The 18,621-nt window shown below is 32.9% G+C and overlaps 1 pseudogene; it reads right to left on the bottom strand.

Moving 5' to 3' along the window:
• Positions 1-16,647: 16,647 nt before the first annotated feature.
• On the bottom strand, positions 16,648-17,179 carry LOC102121634 (small ribosomal subunit protein eS10-like; annotated as a pseudogene).
• Positions 17,180-18,621: the final 1,442 nt, after the last annotated feature.

Here is an 18,621-nt window from a genome sequence, read left to right as displayed (position 1 = left end):
TTTCATTATCCTAGAAATACCTTTGAGCACATTTGCAATCTGTCAGTATACTTTTAAAATAGATGATGAGTATCAAATAACTATGATACTTAGACTTTATTGAATATATTTAAGAGTGAAAATGCTGATATTTATAATGCATTGGAGATTACACCCTATGTATCTATGTAAAGCTATAATAAAAATATTAGATGTTCACTTAAGAACATGGAAGCTGTGGTTTAAGTTAATAAAAAAATAGGGGTTACCTAGGCAAAATTTGAAAGCCAGTAGCCTACACCATCTCACTGACCACTTAATTATATAATAGTCTACTCTGTCATTTTTAATTTCTATTTATAAAATAGATAAATTCTGTACTTGTTTGATTGGTTGATTGAAGTTCTTACTGTAGACCTGACTTTGATCCAAACTAGAGGGGTTCAAAATATATTTTTCATTTGAAAATATGCAGCACCCTTCTGTATATTACAGAGAGAAAGAGCAATAAAATATTTTTTCCTATTTTGAAACAGGATCAATTCTCCAAGTGAGAAGACAATGTTATTAAATTCTTGAATGACAACTAATGTCCTGTTTATTTTCTGGATCTTTAGTAATATTTCTGTTACCTTTGGTCTCTTGGAATTCTCTTGGCCTTAGATAAAAATTGGACTTCTTTTTGTTGTTCCTTTATTTTTATTGGATAAAACTCTTAGGCTTTATTTTCACCAAGTAAACAACATACATCTAGTGTTTTCTTTGATATTAAAAAAAAGACTCTAAATTTCACTTTTAAATGAAGTTCTACCTAAACTTTATACATTATATATACACACATTCACGTGGATACATATGTGTCTAAAAACAAATTTTAAATAATTTTTGATTCCATCTTCACATATAACTTTCTCTGAGAGCATGAAAGAATACAATACAGTTCTTAAAATCAGAAATAAAACTGGCTTTTACTGCATAAAAATAAAAGGTGGGTTTGCTTTATTTCTCATTGAGTTGCCTACTCCATATTCTTTAAAAAAAAAAAAATAGAAAAGTCTTTCGATTACTAAAGAGATTAAAGAGTAAGGATCTACGTCAGCATGATAAAGATTTCTAAGTGTGATTAAGGTTCCAATCTCATGACATGTGGAATAACCTATGTAATTATATTCCCTTTAGAGCTACAGAAAAGTCCAAGTGACTGTAATACATGCTAACTTAATCTTAGCCACAGAAAATGTGTTTCTAATTTTCAAATTCGGCAATTTTTCAATAAAAGTTGTTGTACTTCGTCTGATCTATTCTCAAAATACGGAAGTGCTTGAAGCCCGACCACCTGCAATAACAGATTACTGCTCTCTAAAATATTACCATACACCTACAATGTGGAGGCGCAAAGCTTTGCTAAAAAAGATCTTTGTTGTTTTTTCTAAAAGACAGAGGTGATCCCAAAGTAAAGCTGGTTTTCAGCAGCCTCTCTGCTCCCAAATGCGACCGGCATCAAAGTCTAATGAAAACCTGTTTGCGGACACTGGATCCAATCCAAGGTACACCATTGGCATATTCTAGACCCCTTGGGACATGACTCATATAAAAAACACAGGGCTGTCATCAGATGGCTGGTGGCTCAAATAAATCAAATTTACTTTGAAAACTGAGGCATACCAAAATTTTATTAGGTGAAACTTTGGCATTTCTTATAGCCAACTTGCACATATATATTTTTATTACTTACAGCAGTTAAAAGGTATGCTACCAATCATATGCAAAACAAGAAAAGATTGCAGAGTACATTTTTTTACTGGGTGGTGGTAGGAACTACTTTTTTTTTTTTTTTCCTTTAAAGGAACTCCAAATAGTTAGTTAGTAATAGGTGGCGTCAAAGAATGCGGCCCAGTGTTTGCATAATTCACAAGTCCTCTGGTGAAAACTTCTCCATTGCAGACTCCGTTTAGCAGATCCTATCACTAATCTTAAAGAATGACTTTTACCCGAAAGTGATTTCTTGCTCACTAAAACTATCAACTGCACCACACTTCATAGGATGATGACAGATAGTGTTTATAATGTGCATTTATGAGAAACAGACATGAACATACTCAAGTTCTAGATGATCTAAAAAGAATTAAACTTTAAGCTTCAAAGGTCTACTACTTCTTATGCACCAACTCATACATTAAGTCAGTTTCAAATTCTGTATAGGAACATTTTATTTTCTCTTCAGTTAAATATTAGAAAATTCTTTACTTAAAAGTCTAATATATATTTACCTTTTAAATATGTTAATTGATCATCAAAGGCATACCAGAAAACAGGCATTTACCCAAAGAATAGTATATTTACAAGTTAATACTTACTTTTAAGGCCACATTTCTCACATTTAAAAAGTGATAGCAGCTAATTTTCCTTATTTGGCAACTGCTTCAAGATTTTAATGTGGCAACACATGTACTATTGTGTACATGTTCAAATACACACACAGGTACACATTTTACCATGTAGTACATAGATTTCAACTGGCAAGCTTAGACCAGAATCTCTTAAAAGATGTACACGAACCTAAAATGTTACTTTCTAAATATCGAGTTTTGTATAGAATTCATAAAGGTTATTGTTTTAAAATTATAAAATTGTGGTAGGTCATGTATAGTTATAAATACATTCAAAATATATATATTATATTAAAAACACATTGTACATTTCTAAAAGAGTGTCCAGAAATATTTTAAAATCCATTCTTTCATAGCTTCTTTGATTATTTAATATTGTTCCATGAATGAACAATAGCCCTTTTGCCATACAGCTCACTCAGCAAGCAGTAACAGATACCACAAGGAAAACCAACTTCATGCTAGGCTGTGTTTTCAGTGACTGAGCACAAGCCAGGTCAACGCAAACCAAATCAACTATTTTGACTGAATTTACCTATGACTTGAGGAAATCGGTTACTTTGAATACAGATTTGACTGAACAGAAATCATTTCATTTGAAATGGCTCAGTGATTTTCACAGAGATGTAGCTTCAATAAAATCTGTGAGAAAGGAAAAACAGTGATTTGGTCACAGAATACAAGGGAAGAAACACATCTGTAATCAATGAACAAGTAATTGTTTAAGGCTTATTACCTGCTGAGTTTTGTGCTAGAACTATGAAGAATAGAAAAGAAATACAAAAAAGTATTCCTGTCCTTAAATTGCTTACAATCAGGTTGAGAATTTATAAATGATTACAGGAATTATCTAGGAGCCAGACAAGACAGTAAGTTGATCCATGCCAAATAGTGTGGTAACACACACGTTTTATGAAAGTGGGCTTAGTTTGGTGTTTTAGAAGGGCAGGATTCTGATAGTGAGAGAAGACAGGAGCGGCTGAGACCGACCATACAGAATTTGGTCTCACCTGTGTCTACCTATGTTTGTTTCTGTTTCCTCCTCAACTTGAATAGTCTTTGTCCTCTAACAGATTACTATTAATAACTTCAACCTCATAATTTGTTTTTTAAATTTTGTTTTTGGAAAACCACCATAAATAAAATCAAAGACAAATTGTGAACCTGGAAAAAGCTTTTCCGTATCTCTGATAAAGGGTTGATATCTTAACAGCAATTACCAATCAGTGAGGTCAGACATGTACAGTACTAGAAAAAAATAAGTGAATGTAAGACCCCCAATAGGCCACTGAAAAAAAAAGTCTGGTTGGCCAGTTATAATATAATAAATCATTTAACTTCATTGATAAGTATAGCCATGAAAATTAAAACTATTAAGAAATGTAATTTTCACCAAGCAAACTGCCGACATTTTGAAGATATCAAAGACTGGAAGAAATGAGGACACTTGGTCACAGATAATGAGAAAATAAATGGATTTAACAATTTTGGAAGGCACATTGGCACTATGTTTTAAAAGCCACGACATACATAATAAACTTTGACCCAGAAATTGAATTACTAGGACATTTTCTTAAGGGACTCATTACGAATATGCTCAAAGGCTTAATAGATAAGGATGTTCACAGCACTGTTCTAAGATTTTTAAAATTTGGAAATGACATAAACGTCCAATAACAGAGGACTATTTATATAATTAAAATTTAAAATTTATTTGAGAAATAACGTTTAGTGATATGAAAATATGTCCTATATACTAATATACAGAATGGTTCATAAAACACTTTATGGAATGCATTTCAAATTTTAGAAGGAATGTACAGAAAAACACTGGAAAGAGATACATTAATATGTTACCAGTGAAATCATGGTTTTCTAGGCACTGGGAATACAGGTTACTTTTCTTTGTCTTTTTTTAATTTACAAAAATACATGTTATTTTTACTTGAAGAAATTTATTCACAAAACGACACTGCAAAAATATTTTGAGACTAAAGCTGTTTGTACATATTTAAGATAGCTTTGTTAGGCTAAGGTACTCAAGCTTGCTGTAGACTGTTCTCCAGAGGAATTTCTAATAATGTGCATTTCCAGCAGGATTTATGATAATGTCATTTCACTGCAGCTTTAGAAAAAGGGAATATTTAATAATGTTATAGTATGCTGCTAATTTTCTTTTTAAACCATTTTTGAAATTTATTTTGAAAAATCCTACATTTGTATATATTTTATCAAAGTGATAGTTTACTTTTAATTATGATTCATAGATACAAAATTGAAACATTTAAAATGTGTATAATTGTACAAAATTTTATAAATGTTTATTAATAGGTTTAAGAGACCTTTTCCTAAAATGTTCTTAGGTCAGAAGAAATGGGATCAAGAACAGATTTGCTTAACTTTCTTCTTGTACAACTTATGAGAATATAAGCAGTAACAAAAAATCAAAATCCTAAGCTCTAACCAAGCTTTGCTTCATGGGTTTAAACACAACTCATTCTTGACTATCTTAATTAACATAAAAAATAGTGGGTATAATCATAAGCAATAAATAGTCAAAAGCTTTCTATTATTCTCTTAGCTACACATGATGTAATTTTTCAGGAAATATGCCATATTGTGATAAATGTATTTGCCTCTGACTATTGAAAGTTGGCTGAGTTTTGGGGATACATAAAACATACTGAATATCCCAGAAAAGTCAGTTTGAATTATAAATAGTTCTGCCAATATGGATTGTGGATAAAAATAGATTTAGTTCAGCCTATTTCTTTGCCAGTGTGGTTCCTAATTCTAACTTGAAAGAGACAGACATTGATGTGCTTAACTTGCAGAAATTATTTCTTACAGAAGAGTGAAAGTTTATTCTCACCCACACTTACTCTTCCAGACTGTTCAGTGTAACAGTTTTTTCTTTAGGTTCAATCAGACCTTTGGGCCAAAGTCCTTTGTCAACCAGTCAACAATAAAGCTGTTCTCAATCATGAAAAATGATTGTTTTCCTCATAGGCATTCTTGGGAAAGGGGGAAGTCTTCTTCAGATTTAAATTATAAATTAGAGGGACATTTCTTCTAGGAATAGAGTGATTTTGTTCGTTTCCCCCAAATTAAAAAAATATGAAAGGATAATTTTCTGAGCTTTTTGGCGAAGGGGCTGTGAACAAACAGCCTGAATTGTATTTGAGCAAATAAGTAGAGCTCAGCAGAGATAAAATATGACCCTTTGCTGAGGGAGTTCTCCTTTGTATACTAGTGATTCCAAGCCCTTACCCCAACTTTGTCACCGCCTTGACCCCTCTTCCAACTCATTAAGCAAGTGAAGTTCCTACTGGTGACACTTTGAGGCAAATTCCTTAGGTGGTCAGACATGAGATCTCAACATTGTAAAAATTTTACTCTCTAACCTGACTTGCAACTATGATCCTATGAAAACCTCCCATAGCTTCTTTTTCAGATAGTTCTTGCACAACTATCTTTGCCCCTCCCTCCCCTGCTGCTTTCCCCTTCTCATTAAAGATTTAAGAGCAGCTAACTATGAAGAGTTGCTCCTGTTGCTGAAGTTTTATTACTTTTGTAAAATGCAGTGTGGCATACCCATGCTATTAAGCATTACAAATAAAACTAGAATGTCATTAGCAAAACTAAGTAAAATAAGAATGGTGTAAAGAGCACTATTTCAGGAGTCAAGACATCTATATTCTCATATCTTTCTCATTCATATGACTTGTCATTAAACTAGTCATTTAATGAAATGTCTTTGTGCCTCTATTTCCTTTCCTAAAAAAAATGAAGTAGCTGCACTAGTTATGTCCTTTCCAGCTTTAGCTGTCTGTGCACCTAAATCTGTTCATAAAACTGTCTTTAAAAATTATTTTTTTTCCCGTCTTCAGTAAGACAGCTTTGTCAGCCAATGATATTGAATGAGTACAATCTGATTTGCCACAAAACCTGCCACCAAATCTGTTCATAAAAATATTCTTGAAAACTATTTTAGAAAGCCTGTATGCTATTACTGTTGACATCTCTTGCACAAAAAAGGCAAACGAAGAGTTTCTCTGAATGTATGTGCTTATTTTATTATTATTATAATTTATTCTTTTTTTCAGAAGGCTTATATTATAGAAAAAGTATTAAGCAGTAAACTCATTTATAGACATCCTAAGAAGGTCAAATAGAAAATAAAATCATAAATAGATTGTCACTACTGCAAAACAATGCAAACTTTCTCCATCTGCTTGGCTTTCTTGCTCCTTAGACTAAGCAACTGATCAGATATGCTTGTGCAAGTCAGCTATGATATTTCAAACTATTGCTTTTATACATATTCAAAATCAGTATTAAATACCAGGAATAAAATAATTATTAATTTCTGATAAAACCCAGAGTGCATTTTTTAGCTTCTTCATAGAAGATTGTTGAGCATTTTGATTTTGATTCAGAATGTACCTTTGATGACTGACCACTAATGTTTTCTTGCATTTGATACTTAACCTTAGAAAATTAATTTGCATACAAAGTATGTTCTTCTGAATTTGGCAGCAGAGAAAGAATTGTCATTAAATAAATTCACAGTTTTATTTTGAGAATGAAGGAGTTGTTGCTTTCTCTCTAAATGTTGTCATTATGATTATTAAACTGTTGCAATACCAGATATTTGTTGGTAAGAAACCTCAGTTGCTTTAAATTCCATCTTGTTTTCAGATAAACTGCTCAAAATGTGTTGGGTTGTATTAATAAAATATATAAATATTTAAATAGGTTTTGTAAACAAAGTTGATGTGATTCGTGATTCCATAAATGCACAGTGAGACTCCTATTATGCAAAAGCTGTTGTTTCAGGTACCATGTGACATTCAAAAGCAACTCATCGAGGGTTCTTCTTTGGTAAAGCCAAAAATATATAGTTAGAAATAAACCAAAGAAACTGAAACAGCTATAGCACAAGGCAGAATTTAGTAAGTGCCAAAGCATAATGTATGATGAGTCAAGACAGAAATATCATACTTGGGTGATTGATCAGGTAGGACTTCCTGGAAGAGGTTATTTGAAATGAATGGGTAGTACATCCCTTCAGGAATTGCTATGGGGACAATGTGTTCCAAGGACATGTTAGAAACACTGAAACTGGTCCAGGTTCTCCTTATATTATTACCTCCACTTAGAACTTGCTCTACATATCACTCACTACTGGTTGCATTTCTCCCTCAAGAATTCTCCCAAAGATCACCGAGTTTATCTACACAGAGAGCAGATATAGAGGAACAGCAAGGGGCTACCTGGAAAGGTAAACTGGACCTACGTTATGGAGGGTCTTGAATGCCAAGCTAAATATGGAGCTGATTCTATGGATGTTGGGAAGCCATTGAGCCTTCAGGGCAGGGTTACTATGTGATCAGCTTTTAACAACAGACTGGCAGGCAAGCATAGGATAACTTTGCCCAGGGAGAGTCCTTAGGGTTCAGAAATTAGGGAGGGATCTTTGAAGACCTGCCCCCAGGAGATGGCAGTGAAAAGTGAAGGAGAAGGACTGGTTTAAAGAGACAACTAAAGGGAAAATCAGTAACCTCTATTATATAAGAAATAACTATAGTTAAAGTATTTAATACCATAATGGCTTCCAAAAGTGTTTTCGGAAATTTCTACCTGCAAAAAATAGACAAGAAAATTCTGTACAGCTCAGGAGTAGCTGAGTAGAAGGCCAAAGAAGGGCTAAAGTGATTTTCTTAACTTTCTCATTTATTCTTTTTTGAAAATTTATCAAATAGATTTCGATGTTAACAACTGGCTGAGATCTGATATTCTAAGTTAATTCTATAATGATTGTTGTGGGGTTTGAGAAATAAAAAAACCTGTTCATTTCTTTAAAACACCGAATAATTACCTAGAACATAAAGTATAATAAAAATATATATATTAAATAAAATTTTTAAAAAAGTAATTCTAGTATAAACGTTTTTTAAGAGGACTCTAGAATTTATAGCTTCAGAAAATCAAACTTTCAAAAGCATTTTGTCATATATATTATAGTTAGCGATATTAAGATTTTTTAGTTTCTAGAACTTTAATTACTAACTTAAATGAAAATTAATGTTTTAGTACTTGAAAAGTCACTTAATTTTCATGGGATGTTTAAAAATGTTCCTAAAAATGTTAGGCACTCTATTTGGAAAAACTCAAACATGTGAATCATATGAGAACTTTATATGTAAGTAGGTTTACGTTTTATAGCCATTTACTTTCAAACCAAAAGTTGTGTGATTAACAATAAAAATCAAGTTTTCTCACACAGTCATAGACTTGCTCACTTTGCTGCACTGTATAAAGCATGTCCATACATATGTGGAGCCAATAAGACAAACTGACTGAAGTAAGTATATCATCATATACACAAGAGAAACCCAATACTCCACATAAAATGTTTAAGTTACTGAAACAATAATATAACGATTATTTAAAATATGGACTTATGTGCTTTGAAAAATTTTCTCTTTTTAAACAAAATATCTTATTTACACAGAAAAACTACCAAATAAAACAAAATACTGACACCTTACTATAGAGGATTCATCCTGACCCAGCAAAAAATATGAATTTTTTAGGTACAAATTAAGTATCATGATTTTAAAAAACAGATTAGTGACAAGAGTAGCAATAAACTGAACACAAAAACCTACTTACAAAGTTGTACGATTAGCAATAAAAATCAAGCTTTCTCACACAATCATAGACTTGTCCACTTTACACTTTGTAAAGCATGTCCATACATATCTGGAGCCAATAAGACAAAGGAAACCAAAACAGTTTATTTTTGAATAACAGTATTTGTGAATTCCTTGATAACATGTCAGGTGACTTAGAGACAACATTGATCTGGAGGATTATAAACCCAAAAATTTCTCATGGCTGAGTAATGCTAATAACAGCAATAACACTCATTTGAACCCTGAAGAAAAATAATTGGGAGGACCAAATTTGTTCTGCAGAAAGTACCCAAATTACTGAGGTTGCAACAGTCATTTGAAATAAATCATGTGTTGTGGTAACACTGCAGAAAGCCTTTACATCCCTTCTGAACATCCTGAGATGTAGTAATATATGGTTCATTCACAAACATGCTCTCATGTATAAATGTCCATCTTTAGATATGAATTATGCAGATGATAACATCAAAATGGCAATCTAATAAAATCCAAGCTTCCACAGTCTTTGTCTATTTTCAGATTTTTGCAAAGTACAATGAGAATATTTCTTTCTGCTGTTTCACACATAAATACATTGACTGTCCAAAGGAAAAGTTTTGTCAACAGTTTATAAGCAAGAAAAAAATTGAAAAACTTGGATAATTTTCACTTTGCAGATTTGCTGACATATAGTTTTTAGCTTCATGAAATGACTTACTTAAAAATTTGCAAAAATTATAGGAAATATATTAACATGTAATGACAAACCAGAAATTTCAACTTTAGAAAATTGAGGCTAAAACAATTTGCTACAGATGTTTAGTTGATACAATAATTTGGATCTTTGTAAAAACTTTTTAAGAGCAAGTGACATCTGTGTATTATTGAGGAAACATTTCACAAGTATTTTGAAATGTTTGATTTTAGAAAATATATTAACTGGATTTGAAATTTCTTGTTGTGCAATAAGGACTTTTATCAATGAAAGAAAAACAAGCTTTAGATTTAAAGCATGAATACACCATTCATGTTTAATTTAAAGTGTTCAAATAATTTGAATTCTGCTCAATGGATGTAAGAACTGTGATATGGAGAAAAAGTGATAAATACATTTTTGCTATTTGCTACCTCCTATTCATATAAACAAAGTTTCTCACAAATTATTTCTCTTAAGAATGTAAAGAAAAACCATCATTTGAAAAAAATCTTGATTAGGATATATGCATAACCAACCAAATCATAAAACTCAATAATAAAATGTTAAGTACACAAAAGCAAGATCTAGTTTCTTATTTAAAAAATTTGGAAATATTTTATTTAGGTGCTATGCACAAATTCAATATTTAATATCCTGCCTAACATTTATGTTTTGCTTTTCATAACATATCCATATAAGGTAAAGAAAGAATATACATATATATATGTACATATTTTTCACCAAACTCCTTATAGACACCTCCAAAATCCTCTCTAGTTTACCACGATATGCTGTAGAAATAGAATCATTTAATCTGTGATTGAATATGAGTAAGTCTGAGAAGAAATTCCTAGGAAAATAAATTTAACTGTTGAGTAAAGTGTGATAAAGCAAATGAAAAACAAGCCCAAGATAACTCAAAAGTTAAGAATATTACCAAGAGGAAAAATAATGTTGGCTACAGCTTAACTTGTTTTTTGGTTTGTAAGACTTAAAGAAACTATGAGAGGAAGCACATATCTGCGGACATAAGAGTATAAAGATATTCCAAAAGGAAAACATTTCAAAAGCACTTATCCTTCTCCAAGTTTCTCTAAAGGGGTTCCCAATGTGCTAGTGATGGAAACATGTACTAGGTATTTGTTGTGGTTTCTTATAAAAACCAAGTTATAGATTGTCTGAAGTTGTAGTCAATGACTAAATATTGTATGACTTGAGTAAGTTTTGGTACTTGGAAAAATAGCTTCAAAGCTTCACTCTTCTGGGGACTATCTGGGAACAGGAAGGGAAGAAACATGTATATATTCTTAAAATAACCTACATCAATAAATCAACATTCATATTAAATTCCTCAACTGAGTGGTGATATGTATCAGAATTTCTGCTAACTGCAGAGACACAAAGATCTTTTTTAAAAATATGCTACTTAAAATCCCATACAGAAATAGGCCTGAAGCTTTAAATATGTATTCCAATAACTTGTATTTCTTAGAACTACTGTACTTTTTATCTCATGTACTGTTTGAGGGTTTTCCAGGTTCAATATTGTGTGCATCAAATTACTCCATATTCCTGTATGTTTCAAAGAGTCTGAAGAGACAAAATAAAATACTTTCCTTTTGATCTAAAATGGTATTTCCTATATAAGAACAAAAAGCCACAAGAAAGTTTTAAGGCTTCTGCAATTAGCGTATTAAAAAAACTGTACTGCCTAAAACTGAACGTAATTTCCAGCGAAATCTTGCCAAATCTATTGGAAAAGGCAGAGTCAGGAAGAATGTCTATGTGGCTACAAATAATAGCAAAATTCTATGTTATAATACAAATAATAACCTAAGAGTTATTGAAGGCATGAGAATAACTTATAAAAAGCAATTGTAAAGCATTTTGTAAAATATTATTGCCATTCAAATGTTAAATGATGACAACAGAAGTTCTTCAGGGACTGGTAAAAAGCAAACACTGTTGGAAGAGGAACTATAAGGAAAAAGTAAAGAAAATGGAGCGGATATAAAGACCTCGTAAATTTGAGAGAGAAAAAAAAAGACAATTGTGAGTGATAAAAGGAAAAGCCTTGCCAATTTTATGTCCAAATCTACCAAAATAAATAACTCATTTTTAATTTCAGGGGACCCAAACCCAAGTAGGAGAATAAAAGGTAATCTCTTAAATGTGTATAGAGACATTTTTCACACATATAAGCAAATACAGAAGAAATATGTACTAACTGATTCTATTTTAAGATCGTGTAGTACAATTAAATTATTTTTAAAGGAACATAAAGTAACAAGGGTTCATCATTTCTGCTTAGTCCTTATTAACATCTACAGTGGAACAACCTAAAAAAGATAAGATGCTCAGCAATCTTCATCACTCGCCCATCAAAACAAGGGCTTTAGAAAAGTGCCTTGATAATCAAACCTTGTTTCCTAAAAAACCAAACCTTTACAGAATAATGATGATAATGATGATGATGTTGAATTCTTAACAGAGTATGCTTAATTCTTCTAACTTTTATTTTAGATCTTGAGTAATTTAATCTGTAAATTACCTACAAAACCAATAGCATGGGCAATGCTCTCTGAAACAGGTACATTTAATCAAAATGAAGAATAAAGAAAGGGTGCTTATGTAAATCACATACAGGTTTTGCCAATTCGGCAGAATGGATTCCTTATTCTTTTGCTGCCCTGTTTGGAACTTGTATGTTCCTAATTATTGCTGTTTAGCCTCTTAGGAAGACAAAAAGGAATAAAACATGAATGAATGTTTTCTAATGATAATTAATTGCTTTTTTTTTAAAAAAAAAAAAAAGACTCAGATAATAGGAATAGGATCAAAAGATATTTTTGTTTTACTTGACTGTTTTTATCCATTTTACAGTAGTCATCTTCCAGGAAGCAAGACTTACCATCAATAACTAATGGGGGCCAGTCCTGGAGAAGCAAGGTTCATCCAGTTTTAGGCTGTGTATTCAACTCCCCCATGTTTTATCTAGCTCACTTTTGTCTGCAGAGTCTGAGAGTGAGAGACTAGTTCACTCTCCTCTGTAGAGTCTGAGTTATCTTGTTTAGATTTTACGTCGACTACCTTAAAGGGTGACTGCAGAATCCTCATTTCCCACATGCTATGAAGCAAAAAATGATACAAACAAAGGAAGGGGAATGAAAGAAGTAGAAGAGGGAAAGACAGAAAAAGAATCAAAGAGATACTCTCCTACACAGTCTGCCCCTGAAGAAAACATCTGCCTAAATGTTTTGTGCTGAGAATGACCTGTTAACATGATCTGAAGTTAGAGCAGTTAGGGCGGGGGAGAGGGGAGAAGTGCATACTTGGAGAAAATTGAGAAACAAATGTGAGGAATAAAATTATGTTTCTCCAAAAAGTATAATATATAAATGCTATTGTCAGAAAAATAAGGGTAAAAAGGAAAGGAAAACGTACATACATATAGGCAGAAATTATAGAGATTGAGGTTCAAACAGGAAAAGTTGTACTAGCTGAAAAATTGACAATCCAAAACTATGAAATCAGTGGGCCTGAAAGAGGAGGCATGTACAAAGTAGAATAAGGATAGCATGATGTTTCGGTGCTTTTATCCAATGGAGAAAATTTGCTTGACCCAGTTTTGAGATAATCTCACCCTATTTTCTCAGACTTACTAGTATAAAACTTGGTCTAGAATGATCTCTGAGGGTGCTATATTACAGACCTTTATAATTGCTGTCAAAATTTACTGAGCATGTACTGCATGCTTGGTACTGTCTTGAAAAGTGTGCAGCTAATTGCAATCCTGTGCTGTAAGTACTATGATCATTTCCATTTTGTACATAGAAAAATTGAGGCACAAAGTTTCATCACCTGCCCAAGTTCACAAAGAAAGTAAGTGGTGGAAGTGGGAATCTAATTTAGGCCAACTAACTCCCAAGCCCCCTAGTTTAATCACAACACAGTATGTTGACATTTTCGTAATGATATTTAAGTTACTTATCTGAAATGATTTCTAACGAGTAAAGGAGATTGGTATAAAGTGATTGTTCATTTCGATTCAAGCATAGAAATGGCAGGCATTGGGTTAGATTCTGGGGACAGAAAAGAACAAAATCCAGTTAGTGTGCTCATAAATATTAAAGCCTGGCAGAATCCTCACAACAGGAATGAGAATGTCAAGGAGGGAAGATGCAAAACTGTATGACAGGAAAGTTTGTAGTAGTGAAGTACTCAAGTCTGAAGCAATGAAGTGTAGGCCTCAGAAACTACAACAGAGGAAAAGTGGAACAGCTTTTCCCCCACAAGTAGACACATTAAACCTTGCAATAATGTAGGCACTCCTGGGCAGATTAGAACTACTCATCTTTCTGTGAGCCTTCTAATCATTCCAGAGCTAAAATATAGGCCTTCAAGAATGTTTCAGATGTACACACAAGTCCATGTAGCCAGTCAAAAGAACGAGGCAGCATCTGTGTTCAGTCCACTTGGTTGAAATTTACTGAAATTATGAAAATATTAGGAAAACCTATCAATGATAAAGAATCATGCTCAGCATAATAAGGATGCATTAATAAAAGCATTGGGGGATGGAGTGGAGAAGTGAGTTGAAGATTAAAGCCAAGCCAAAATATGAACGGGATGTTGCTGCAAGATTAAGATGGTCTTTGGTATTATAAGGAAAGAAAATTAGGGCACATTAATTTATGGAAAGACAGTGAAAACAAAATTGTCCCTTATGTCATCTAAGTTTGGATTTGCTATTTTTATTACCTTTTAAAGATTTATAATAAGAAAAATGCAATGGAGAAATTAAGAATCATTAGGATATAATGATGAGTTTCAAAGACAGCCCTAATGAAAAGCAGGAATATTTAAAAACATAAATCCCCAAATCATATTTCTGTTTAAAATCTATAGTAATGCTCTGAGTCTTTAAAATCCACTGAGCTGAAATATGTGCTTATATTGGCTGTTGAATTATGATTTAAATGTATGCTATATTAAGGAGGTAAAATATTTCTTGCCTTACATGAAACAAATTTAATTGTGGAAAATTGAGGAAAGACAGAAGATTGAAGACACAAAATAGTAATCATTAAAATCTACTGTACTATTTTTAAAAAAGGAATATGTATATACTTTCTTATATCTAACTTGGATAAAACACATGTGAGCAAAATACACCAAAATGTTAACAGAGTTATCTCTGCAATGTGATTGCAGGCATTTTTTTTCTTTTTTCTTTATACTTCTCCTGATTTTTCAGTTTCCATAATGAGCTAGTACTACTTTTATAATTAGAAAAAGGCCATGTTATGTTAAAATAGACTTGTGTCTATGTTCTAGAAGAAGTGAATTATATAATAATAAATTAGACACCAATTAAAAACACAGATCATTAGCAGCATACAGCCAGAGTTTACAAAGAACAACTTAAACCATACAAACTTCATAACTTCTTTTGGCTTGAACTCTAAGATTCAGCAGATGTTATTTTGGAATTTTAGTAAAGGACATAGTATGGTCTCCTGAGGTTTTACTGACAGATGAATTTAAATCTGTTTGGATCAGAGAAACTGCACTTGGTTGAAAAACAAGGCTGTAGGTACTTAAACAAAAGGAAATAATGACCTGATCAAGAGAAGAGGCTAATGAAAGAGCCATAATATCAATCAGCAACCAGCCATAGGGAACAGAGGCATAGCCTAGGCGGCACATGGAGTATTTAAGATGGTAAAAGGCTCTGGTAGGGAGAGAAAATGGCAATACGGCAGGGAGAGATAATGATTATAAAGCACCTGCTTCGTGCAAAGTATTGTGCTAGTCTTTGGTGTATTGCTCTCTTGTACTGTGTGAACAATATCTCTACAAGTTAGGAATTCTTTCCAATTAACAGATGAGGAAATTAAGAGTAAAAAAGACGTTAAATGTAACAAATAGTAAATACTGACAGATACAGCAACTTCTCTATTTACTTAAATGTGATCTGAAAAATAAAACCTATCAATAATGAGTTCCTAGTAAGCATTAAAAAAACAGAGAAATTAGTGTGCTAAGCATTGACAGAAGTGTGCTATGTAACATGAAAGGAAAAACTCAAGGGTTTTTGCTTTTCATTTTTAAAATTTTTTAAATTTCGACTTCACATATTACATTTAATAACATGGAGGATACAAGAACAGTTAGTTAGCCCCTTTCTCTACAAATATAGTGAAATTATGGCCAGAATATTGTATCTCGTTATGAGAGATTTATTCCAGCAAAGACAATAAGGTCCATAAAAATACTAAGGTAGTGCCTGTGGAGAGCCTGACTAAATGTTGACTAGGATAAGTCATAACATAGCTGACATGCATAAGCACTTGGAGGAAATGATGGGACCTGATCTAAACAGGATAAGTAGAATAAAAGTAAGGAAAGGAAGAAGCATAGGTCAAATATCAGTAAAAACCTTTCCAACAGTGGAAACTATCAAAACCAGAAGATTTGTTCCCAAAGGAGATTCATGATTTTGGAAGATTTAATACTTGACTGAGTAAACATGAAAGAATAACTAATCGAGAACAGTTCTCAATTTTATGCTTCTATAGATTCATTTGTAAATAAACTGTTGAGCAATGATGCCCCATTTATTCATCAGCATTAGGGAACAAACTGTTCTGTAGAAGTCAGTTCCCCAGATATTGCAGGACTTGCAACAGCCACAGATTTTAAAAAATTTTTCAACTTCTTTAATGGGAAATTATTTAAATTACATTACTCAGATCCTTGGCTTCTTCAACATTCCAATTCAGAATTACGATATGAGATAGCAAAACTATGTGTGCAAAGGCTCCTGGAACATGGGCTCTGGACAAGTGGTGTCCCAGTCTTAGTTCAAGTAGAAAGTAGCTATGACCTTGAAGGTCATTTATCCTTCTGGTCCATAAATATATAAATATATATATATAAACTGGAATTCGGTTGCTGACCCAGCCCCAGCCTTGGCTTTCTTGTCGGCACCAGGTGGCACAGCACTCCGTCTGTAGGTACCTCTGTCAGCTTCCCCTCTTGTGAGTCTTGCAGGTCGCTCACCCTCCAGACCTTTAGGCCGAGGCCTGCCAGTCTCTGGACGGCTACGTCGTAGGATGGCAGCCACAATCTCTGGGGGCAGATGAAGGTAATCATGGAGATACTGGATACCCTCATTGGTAAGGTACCAGTAGAAATGTCTCCAGGCAAACTGTTCCTTCACGTAGCCCTGGGACTTGAGAGACTACATGGCCTTCATGACATGAAGGTTGGGCACATTCTTGTCTGCCAGCTCCGGGTGCTTAGGCATGTGGACATCCTTCTTGGCCACCATGACTCCCTCCTTAAAAAGGAGTTCGTAAATGGCAATCTGGTTCTTCTTAGGCATCAACATCTCGGCGGCTACAGGGTCCGGGGCCGGGGCTGGAAAGCCATACTTTTTAAAAATATACAACTGTAAATAAAAGTATGGGGAAAATGATCTCATTCACACGTGCACATGTTTTTCTTTGATGGGTAATAAGAAGTTGAATAAGTGGGTAAAAGGGATTTTAGCATTCTAAAGTTATATTTATGATAACCAGAACTTATTCATTCTGTGTGTAATTAAGCATAAATACACTTTTATCAACCATTGCTCCATTGATTCCACTTTTAAGAACTTTATTGCTGTATAATCAATGTGTGATAAACTGTACAATTTAACAAGTTTGAGCATTTGTATATGCTAATAAAGCCGTCACCACAGTCAAGATGGTGAAGATATCCATCATTCCCAGTAGTGATCTCTTGCTCCAGTACATTTCCTTCTTCCCACCCATCTTCCCTCCATCAGCAACTGCTGATTGGATTTCTGTCACTATATATTAGTTCACATTTTCTAGAATTTTAAATAAATGAAACAAAACTGTATATACTCTTTTTTTAGTCTGGATTTTTTTGTTTTGCATAATTATTTTGAAATTCATCTATGTTGTATTTATCAATAGTTCATTTCTTTTTATTAATAAATAGTAATTTATTGCATGGATCTGCCAGTTTGTTTACCCATTAACTCCATTTATCTGTTGATGGGCATTAGGGTTGTGCCAGTTTTTGACTATTACAAATAAGGTTATTGTGAACATTTGTGTGTAAGTCTTTGTATGAACTTTTGCTTTCATTTCTCTTGGGTAAATATCTGGAATAGAATACCTGGCTCCTGTGATAGGTATATATTTAATTTTTTAGCAAACTGACTATTTTCCAATATAATTGTGCCATTTTGCATTCTCAGCAGCAGTGTATGAGAATTCCAGTTCCTCCACATCCTTATCAGCACTTAACATGGTCAGTCTTCTTAATTTAGCCATTCTGATGAAAGTGCAGTAGTCACAGCACTTTGGGAGACCGAGGCGGGTGGATCACAAGGTCAGGAGATCAAGACCATCTTGGCTAACATGGTGAAAACCCGTCTCTACTAAAAATACAAGAAATTGTGTTGGTACTCCAACTTTTTAAATATGTTTCCATTTTATTTTGGCTGTTCTATGTCCTTTACATTTCTATCTTAACTTTAGAATAAGGTTGTCAGTTAAAAAATAAAAACAAAAATAAAAATTAACCCTGCTGGAATTTTGATTGGGATTGCATTGAATATATAGGTCAACTTGACAAGAATTGACATGTTAACAATATCAAGTCTTCTCTCCTATGAACACAGTATAAATCTATATTTATATAGTTTCTCTTTAATTTCCCTTAGTAATGTCTTCTAGTTTTCAGTGTACATGTCTTGCATATATTTTGTCAGATTTATTTCTAAATAGTTCATATCTTTGATGGTATTGTAAGTGGAATTATATTAATTATTCTAATTTTCAATATTTCCTTA

Source organism: Macaca fascicularis, chromosome 4, assembly GCF_037993035.2.
Source record: "Macaca fascicularis isolate 582-1 chromosome 4, T2T-MFA8v1.1".
NCBI classification, from domain to species: Eukaryota; Metazoa; Chordata; class Mammalia; order Primates; family Cercopithecidae; genus Macaca; species Macaca fascicularis.
Note: the sequence above shows the minus strand (reverse complement) of the source record. Positions and strands in the feature narration are given on the sequence as shown.